The sequence below is a fragment of the Gossypium hirsutum genome, chromosome D11 (assembly GCF_007990345.1).
Source record: "Gossypium hirsutum isolate 1008001.06 chromosome D11, Gossypium_hirsutum_v2.1, whole genome shotgun sequence".
NCBI lineage: Eukaryota > Viridiplantae > Streptophyta > Magnoliopsida > Malvales > Malvaceae > Gossypium > Gossypium hirsutum.
Window position 1 is genome coordinate 23,196,644 of NC_053447.1, and position 10,248 is coordinate 23,206,891.

Here is a 10,248-nt window from a genome sequence, read left to right on the forward strand (position 1 = left end):
AGTAAAATCTAATAGGGAGATCCATAAATTGAGTTAAAGCGATAATAGGGGTTTTAATTAGAAAGAAATTTCAATTAATCAACCTAGAGTAAGTTGTTGTTACTCTCAAAAGAGATATTAGCATAATTTAGGGTTTTTACGGATCAAGATACTAAGCGAAGAAATGGTTTAATCCAGTTTGATAATGACAAATGAAGTCTAGGTGGATTCTTTCTTGGGTATTGTTTCGCTTCTTGGTTGTTAATCGTTTGTTTTCTTGATTCGTTTTTTGTCTTGTTCTTTAATTAATTAATTTAGTTAATTTTAGTTTTAATCAATCTTTCCAATTTTTTGGTTAAATAATAGAAACACGGTAATTACTAGTACTTTTAGTCCTCGTGGGAATGGTATCTTTGCTCACCGTAGGTATACTATTAATTGATAGGTGCACTTGCCATTGTTAGGTTTTTAGTTGGTTTAAGACTACAATCAAGTTTTTAGCACTGTTGGTGGAGGCTAAAATATTAGAAAAATCCTTTATTTCTATTAATTTAGCCATTTTTAATTTTAATTTTAATATATTTTTTAATTTAATTATTACGTTTTACTTTTTCTTTTGTTTGATTCTGACAAGTTGTGGAGATGGATTATAATAAAAATAATCAGCAAGCTCTTGAACGTCCTACTCCTTGGACTATGTATGATTATGCTAAGCCTACTTTGATTGGGGCTGAATCGAGTATTTTCAAACCGACTGTTAATGCAAATAATTTTGAGATTAAGCCAAACACAATCTATATGGTGTAGCAATTTGTTCAGTTTGATAGGTTGCAAGATGAAGATCCGAATGCTCATTCAACCAATTTTCTAGAGATTTGTGACACTTTCAAGATTAATAATGTTACTGATGATGCCATACGTTTACGGTTGTTCCTATTCTCTTTGAGGAGCAAGGCAAAACAATGGTTAAGTTCATTGCCACGAGGTTCTATCACAACTTAGGATCAGATGAACGAGAATTTTCTGTTAAAGTACTTCCCATCATCTAAAACAACTAAGTTGTGGAATGATATTTCTTCTTTTACTCAAATTGATTTGGAGACATTATATGATGCATAGGAGAGATTTAAGGATCTTTTGAGAATGTGTCCTCATCATAAATTACCCTTATGGTTTCAGGTTCAAACTTTCTACAACGGTTTGAATCCCTCGACTAGGCTATTAATTGATGCAGCAGTTGGTGGAACACAGAGTGGCATTGGAGGATCAAGAGAAGACAGTGTTTACGTGTCCATTTGGCACGTTCACTTATAAACGGATGTCGTTAGAAGTTCTCAACGCACCAACCACGTTTCAAAGGTGTATGGTAAGTATTTTTTCTGACTACGTCGAGAAAATAATTAATGTGTTCATGGGCGACTTTACTGTGTATGGTGAGTCTTTTGAGGTGTGTTTGTCAAATCTAACAAAAAATTGGAAAGATGCTTAGAATTTAATCTTGTTCTAAATTATGAGAAATGTCATTTTATGGTGGATAAAGGATTAGTTCTAGGTTATATCATTTCTGCTGAGGGAATTTCTGTTGATAAAGCAAAATTTGACATCATTAACTCACTGCCATACCCCACAACTGTGAGGGAGATTCGTTCTTTCCTTAGTCATGCAGGTTTCTACAGGCGGTTCATTGAAGACTTTTCAAAAATTATGTAACCACTTTGTAATCTCTTACAGAAAGACAAGGAGTTCAAGTTTGACCAATCATGCAGGGATGCGTTTGACACGCTCAAACATAAGCTCATTTCGGCACCCATCGTTCAACCACCAAATTGGAATTATCCCTTCAAAATAATGTGCGATGCAAGTGACCATAGCGTAGGAGCAGTCCTTGGGAAAAAGAATCAAGAAAGAACCACATGTTATCTCCTATACGTTTAAAACTTTGGATGCTGCCCAAAGTAATTACTCGACTACTGAAAAGGAGTTTCTAGCTATAGTCTTTACTTTGGAAAAATTTCATTCATATTTATTAGGGACTAAGATTGTTGTTTTCTCTGATCATGCAGTTCTTAAATATCTGATTGGGAAAAAGGAAGCAAAATCAAGGCTTATTAGGTGGATATTACTTTTGAAAGAGTTTGATCTCAAAATAAAGGATAAGAAAGGATGCAAAAATTTGGTAGCTGACTATCTAAGCCGAATACCTCCATCGAATGATGTCACATCACTTAAAGACAATTTTTCGGATGAAAGTTTGCTTGCTACTCAGACATTTTTCCCTTGGTACATAGATATGGTGAATTACCTTGCTACAGGTATAGTCTGTTCTAACTTATTACAATCTGAAAAAGATAAGATCAAACGTGAATCACGATACTATGTTTGGGATGGCCCCTACCTTTGGAAATATTGTTCCGATCAGGTAATTTGACGATGCATTGCAGAAACTGAGGTAAAATCGATTCTATCCTTTTGTCATTCTTATGCATGTGGTGGATATTTTGGCCCTAAACGAACTGCGCATAAAGTACTTAAATGTAGACTATATTGGCCACATATTTTTCGAGATGCATATTTGTTCTGTAAAACATGCGACAAGTGTCAAAGGGTAGGAAACTTGTGTTGGAAAAATGAAATGCCTTTAACCCCTATACATGTCTGTGAAATATTTGATATATGGGGCATTGATTTTATAGGATCTTTTGTCTTGTTATACAGTAATGTCTATATTTTACTTGCAGTTAACTACGTGTCAAAGTAGGTGGAAGCAAAAGCCACTGTCATGCTGATGCAAAAACGGTAGTCGATTTTCTAAAGAGTTATATTTTTTCTAGATTTGGCACACCGCGAGCATTGAGTAGCGATTGGGGAACGTATTTTTATAATAAAGTAATCGACACACTTTTGAAAAAATATGGGGTAGTGCAATGAGTTGCTACAGCCTATCACCCTCAATTAAACGGTCAAGCGGAAGTGTCGAATCGAGAAATCAAGTTGATTTTGGAGAAGACCGTTAAGCCAAATAAAAAAGATTGGAGTTTGCGGCTAAATGATACACTGTGGGCATACCGTACAGCCTATAAAGGACCCATAGGTATGTCTCCTTATCGACTAATTTTTGGTAAACCGTGTCATCTTCCTGTAGAACTAGAACATAAAGCGTTCTGGGTTATCAAGCAATGCAACATGGAGCTGGAAGTTGCAGGTAAGTATCGTAAGTATCGAACTAAGTGGTTAAGGCATTTTGTTATTACTCACGTATTTCAACGTGGTGTAGTCGAGGTTAAAAACGAAGAATCTGGAAAATTTTTCAAGGTTCACAGACAACAATTAAAGCCTTTCTACGAAAATTTTCAAGTTCATTTGGTTGAGGAATTAGTGCTCAAAGAGCCGGTTAAATAATTTTCCAAGTCGTCGAGCTAACGACGTTAAACAAAAAGGTTCGGGAGGCAACCCAAATTTATTTTCATTTATTTAATTTTGAGTTTAAGTAAGATTTAGGTTGTAAATAAATAAATAAATTTTTATTTAATCCAGTTAGTTTGATGTTTTCAGGAATGTAATGGAGGTTGTGAATTTTTTACAAGTCGAATAATGATGGTGGCGTGAGCACGACGTGCTAAATGCTGAAAATTATTTACCGACAATCAATACCCAACACCCTTAACCCACCTAATAATCCCAAACCCAAATCCACTTAGCCTACCTACTCCACACTAAAATATCAACCCAAATGAAAAAAAAACCACACAATAAACCCAAAATAAGCCCAACACCCAAACAAGCCCAAGAGGAGAAGAGAGAAAAAAATTAAAAGAAAGGAAATTGGGCCGAAGGGTCTAGCTAGCCCAAAGAAAAGAAAAAAGAAGAAAAAGAAATGGACAAGAAGGCCCAAACTGGCCACAAGAGAAAAAAGAAAAAAAAGGTCAAAAATAAAACACTCAAATCCCTAATCCCCAAACCCTTTTTCTTGTTCATCTTCTCCAAACAAAACCCTAACTTCTTAAAAACCACACCACTGCCGCTTCACCTCACTGCTATCGTCAAGTATCATTGCCACTATCGTAGACCGTCATCATCGTCGAGCGTTCACGACTCACTGTGGTCTCGCAAGCCACCATCGCCAAACACCGTTTTTCAAAGTACCATTACTCGTCCTATTCCTCCATTTCACCGTCGTTGAACTTGGACACCACCGCGTTGATGTGGTCTCGTCGTTCTACACCCTCACTCACGCGTCATCACTCTGTCCTTCCCTAAACACCATCTCATCTATTTTCATTTCTTCTTTTTCTTCATAATCACCAAACCCCGAAACCACCCATCCTATCACTTTAACCAACGCCGTACCTAAAACCCCACCACCACTTTTCAAAAAAATCGACCCAACCACGCCATCCGTCGTCGTCTGCCACCGCCGTAGCAAACAGAACCATTTATTCATGAAGCTTATATGGAAACCATGGTTTGAACTCAAAACCAAACGAACAACAATATTCCAGCTCCACTCAATCAAATACGACACCAATTTTCAGCACCTCTAGTCATCGATTTAGACAACGATAACTCAGAACCTTCTCCACCTCCTACAAGATGAATGACCGTACCAATGAGAACTCGTCACCGACGAAGTCCAACTCCGGTCAAAATAGAACATTCAAATAGCAGCCTCACTATTCCTAAAAGGTTGATTCCTAGTCTTCAACCTGTTTTACCTTTACTAACGTATTATGCAGGTCACTCAAAAGAGGTTGGGACTTTTAACGACCATGTCGAAGGTCCCTCAACTACAAAAGAGTGTGTCTCTCAACGTCGAACACGATCATCCACCACTCGAGCCTGTCAACGACTGACAAATGAGTTAGCAACACCCCTACACAGAAGTACTGACGCTGCTAGAAATTCAAGTCCACCACCTGACTCACCTAACTAATATGTTCGACTATCACGATACAGTCAACATAATAGATGAGGTCGTGCAAACACTATTCCTACTGAAGGATGATTACTAGGGTTTCTAAAATTTTTGACCTCAGGCATTGCGTAAAATACGACGAAATCCGACAATGTCTGCTCTCGATCTGTAAGCAAATCGATCTTTACACTCTTGATATGTTAAATATTCATGATGTTGTGATTGACTATTTTGATGCTATTGGTTGGAGTTCATTTGCAAATATTTCATGTAGTGCATATTATGAATTGATTTATGAATTCTACACCACGTTTAGCTTCAATATTAATTCATTATGAACTATTGAAACACAAAGCATTACCTGTTAGATATTCCAAGTAACTTTGATGCTCAAGATGTTTATTGTGCTTTAACTCATTCTAGAAATAAACTTTATAATCTAAATACCACAAAGGACTTATTGGTGCATGAACCCACTTTAAGATATATTCATCGATTTTTAGCCTTTAGTTTTTCAGGTCGAAATGATTCGTCATCTGTTTTAAAATTGAATTATTTTTTTTGTGGTGTATGCATTCTGAATTTAAAGTTAATTTAGGATTTTGATTTGAACAAAACTTTCATGCTCATTTAATTGTTCACTAATACTTGGGGTCATATATTATGAATTTAACCTCTCGACTTTTTTCTTCTAAAGTCGATTTCTCGTCCTTAACATGTGCATATAGTATGGATAGCCTAGATAAATATTGTTTGGATTCTACGGGTTTGCTTGCCGGCACCCCTACTGCATGTTATTTTGTTCCTATAGGTACACAAACTACTAGCAAAAATATGTTCTTTCACCAACATCCACACTTCACTACTAGGGAGTAGTAGGAGCAACCTCTATCTGTGGAGGCACATTTAAGCCGGATCGAAGCTCGACTTGGAACAATGGAAACCCAAGTCTTCACAATCCTCGACATCCTGCAAAGTCGTTATCCCAACACCGACAACCTCGTTAAAAGACACACAGGGAGTATTATTAACTTTTCTTTTTACTTGTTATTTGGGTTACTGTCTTTTATTTAATTTAAAACATGCTTGAGGACAAGCATAGATTAAATGAGAGGGGTTGAAATGACAAGTAAAATGGTAAATATACATGATTTTTGCTGCATGACTCTCTTTTGCATATGTTCAATCTTATACTAGATTTATTCGATAGTTTATTTTGACATTGAGCCTCTAATCTCATTACATAGTCAATTTGGACATTGGGTAATTTTTGAATTAAAGTGTTCAAGTATCTAGATTAGTCGACATTCTTGTTTTAAAGTTGATATATGTAACTAGATTTTTCATATAAATTGATTGTTTGGAAAAAATATTTGCTTGTACATAAATAAATAAATAAATAAAATGAAAAATAAATAAAGGCTCAAGTTATGAGTGAAAGTTTCGAAAACGAGACCGAATTTAGTAATCGGGGTTAGGTGCTTAGGTTGTCATTTCATCTCGCGTAAAAAGGTTTGAGTGACAAATCGAGAACTTACAAACATTCCACTAACCGAGCCTAAAAAAAGACTGTTTGAACTGAGTAACCGGGATAGGGTGCTTGGATTGTCATCTTAGTTCACATAAAAAGGTCTGAGCATGTCTAAAAATTTTATTACTGCGTGATTAATTAATAATACCTTCCAAATTTTGGATTCAAACTCACTTTAGTGAAATGATTTAGTTAATATATTTCAGTTTTATGACACTTGTTGATCAAACTATATATTCTGAGCATTTATTTATTTTTTCCTTTGTTGTTTGCATTGGTTATGGATACGGAAAAGAGGCTCGATTTTTAATAAATTGTAGAATAATTTCTAATGTTTGAAAGTACAATATGCTTGAGGACAAGCATGAGCTAAGTAGAGGGATTTGATAATATGTTACTTTGCATGACTTTTTGTATTTAATTCGGTTAATTTTTGAATTGATCCCTGCTGAATTAGTGCTTTTATGTTTTAATCTTGTCAGGGATACAACTGGGATGCTATGAGTCAAAAACGAGCAGAAAAGGATCAAATTGAAACACAGTCAATAAAGTGAGGCCGAATAAAAAGTATGGAAAAAGCCAAGGACTCATCAAATTCTTTTGACTTTGTAAAAGCCAAAATTAGAAAAAATCTAATTTTATTTTAATTTAATTTTAATTATATGTTGAAGTGGTTAAAGTCAAATTTAGTAAATATCATGTATATAAATAGGGCTTTAAGGTACCTTGAAAAGACACATTACATTTTACATTTTATTTCTATTTGGAATTAAATAGAATAATTTTTTTTCTTCCGAAGTTGGTGCGTAATTAGCATACTGTTGTTTTGTTTTCATTTCTTTGTCTTTTACCAAAATTTGTCTAATTTCCTTTCAAACCCTTTCCCTTCCCAATTTCCTCCATTATCATCAAATCATCTTTCAAAACCTATGAAGCATGATTAAATCCATGTTTCACTAAATTCCATCTTAGCTTTAGGCCGGTGTTCTTTCCGGTCGGGAATCGTAAGATACATACCCATACTAAAAATCCTTCCAATCGGTATTCACATTTTTCCTAAGTATCAGGATTGACAACTCATCCCTTAAAGATAACTTGATTTCAAGTCAAAAAGTGCACGTTGGGTTGGAGTCATGTTTGCTAACAGTTGAAGAAATGAGTCAGCCGTGCTGTAGTTGGATCTCCAAGAACAAATCAAGGAAGAAGTAATTGAGTTTAAACGACCCACGTGGTTGAGGTTGTTAATTCGAGTTGGGTTCTTTAGATGCGCAAGATTGTCGGAATCTTGAATTGGGAACAGTGTATTTCGGTTAGATAATCAGTAAGGGTTGGTTTGCAGGTCGAACCGGGACTGGCTACGTGTGGAAGAATTGGTGGTTAGGACGCTTTTAACTGCTATAACTAGCTTATTGTTTGGAGGAGAAATTAATTTTCAAGGATTGATTCAAAAATCCATAATCCACCGAGTCTAGGGCTAAGGCTTATTATCTTTGATTACAAAGTCCAAATTTAATTTCCAATTTAATTTCTAATTTATTTATTTATGCCATTTCAATTATTTAGTTTCTAAACATTTCAAAACTCCTTTAATTCATTTGTTTATTTTTCAGCAGGTCTGTTTGGAGTCGTGGGAACGACTATAGCCACGACTATCGACATGACAGAAATTTTGATCACAAGTTAAACGTGAAAGTTGATTATAATATCAATCCCTGTGGACTCGACCCTACTACCACTCTTTACTACTATTTAGAGTTATTTTGTAGGATTTATTTTTAGTGGTTTCGACGCCCATCAGCAAGTGAAGTGAGAGCGTCTACTTCATGTACTCTTGCTACTCATCTTCCTAAAGTTGCTCAATTGGTCGACCACTGGTAATTCTTACTAGTGATTCTCTCAATAATCTCATAAGCCTCATTATAAAACTTAAAAAGAAGTGTTCCATTCGTATAAGCATCTATTATCATCCTTGTGTGTGCGTTGAGAACATTGTAAAACATCTCTAGTTGGATGTAATACGGGATTCTGTGATATGACAATTTCACAATAATTCTTTGAATCTCTCTCACGCCTCATACAAGGATTCATCATCCATTTGTTGGAAGGTAGTAATCTCGTTTCACAACTTAGTCTTCTTACTAGGTGGAAAGTACTTCATTAGGAAGCGTTCTTCCATTTCTTGCCATGTAGAAATTGAATCGAGTGGCAACGAATTTAACTATGCTTGAGCTCTATCCTTTAGTGAATATGGAAACAACTTTAGCCTTAGTGCATCCTCGATTACTCCGACCATTTTGAAGAAATCACTTACCTCCATAAAAAATCCGAGGTGAAGGTGAGGATCTTCAGTAGGCATTCCACTGAACTGGCCTACTATTTCAAGCATATGGAACATAACTTGCTTCAGCTTGAATTATTGTGCCTCGATCTAAGGCCTTCTAATTCTCAAATTAAGTTCATGAAGAAACGGTACGACATACTGTCTTAAGGCTCGATCCTTGTCATCGGCAACAAGGATAGGATTTTGAGCATGATTTGCCGATGACAAGGATCGAGCCTTAAGACAGTATGTGTATGTTAGATTAATTTCATTCCTTGACTTAGAATTAAAAAAAATGTTTATATATGTTACGGATAATTCCATGGCAACTTGGTCCTTTGTTAACCGATGAAAACATACTTATTAAGATAAATTAATCTTTCTAGCATATGTCTATGTTAAATTAATTAATTAATTTTTATAAGCAGACATAAGACAGAGTGAAGTAACAATATATTTTTATACTGAAACAAATTTAATCACAACAATATTATACTTATAATGCAATAATAACATAGGCATGATTTTATTTAAATGAACAAATTACCAAGGCCTATAACATCACAAACACCATTTCAATAATTAAAGTAGGCGGAATTCAATCAATCTAACACAAACACAATTTAATTCATTTTAATTAAACCGGAAGAATCAAAACAATTAGCATTCATGTTTATAATCTCAACACAAATTAAAAATAAATAAGAGAAGGAACTAGAAGACAAATCCAGTGTTTTTTGGGGTCAGACTAGTGTGCTCCCTTTCTTTCTTCTACTTTGTTTTGCTGATCAAGGGCCTCCAATATGTTACTTGCTACTGTTTAAAGGACTTGCATGGCTCTTTTCCAAGAGGGAAAAATCAAAAATGAGAGAAGGAAAAATAGGAGAGCAAATAGGAGAAGATGAATGAAAGGAAAGGATGAATGGTGAGTGAAAGAGTGATGCTTTGAAAGGCAAGGAGGGTGGCTATTTATACAAGTTTGAGGTGGCTAAAAATAGCATGGGATAGCCTTGATTTTCTCCTCCCATGGCCGGCTCATGATATTAGGAAGAGGGGTTGAGATGGTTTTGCTAAATTTAGCTTGGTGCAATGAGAAGGCTTGAAAAGTGGAAGGGGTTAGAATGACTTTAAGAAGTACTTAGGGGCTATTTTGCATTTATTTTTAACTAGATCTAAGAGCTTATTTGGGCAAGAGATGGATGGTTTTGGGCTGCTCCTTGGGCTCATGCTTCTTCCTTCCTTATTTGGTCACTTTGGGCCCTTCCTTTCGCATTAGGCTGTCCAAATTTATAGACATAATTTTTAATTGGATCAGACTAATTTTTTAGAGAGTCCAAGTATGTTAATTTGGAACGTTCATGACTATTAATTCATCACCTAATGCTTCAGAGATGCTCCAGCAATTTAATCCTCCCAAGGTGACTTCAAGGCTAATTTTGCTTCCATTGAACAAAATTGTTCAAAATTGGTCGAATTTCATAAGTTTAATATCATAATAGCTAAAAA

General features: G+C 35.4%; 2 non-coding genes across 2 annotated transcripts; one reads left to right on the plus strand and one right to left on the minus strand.

Moving 5' to 3' along the window:
• Positions 1-1,036: 1,036 nt before the first annotated feature.
• LOC121223844 (small nucleolar RNA R71) lies at positions 1,037-1,142 on the minus strand. Its single transcript, XR_005921310.1, has one exon. It is a non-coding gene; the product is annotated as a small nucleolar RNA R71 (small nucleolar RNA).
• Positions 1,143-8,444: 7,302 nt separating this feature from the next.
• Positions 8,445-8,549, plus strand: LOC121223938 (small nucleolar RNA R71). Its single transcript, XR_005921405.1, has one exon. It is a non-coding gene; the product is annotated as a small nucleolar RNA R71 (small nucleolar RNA).
• Positions 8,550-10,248: the final 1,699 nt, after the last annotated feature.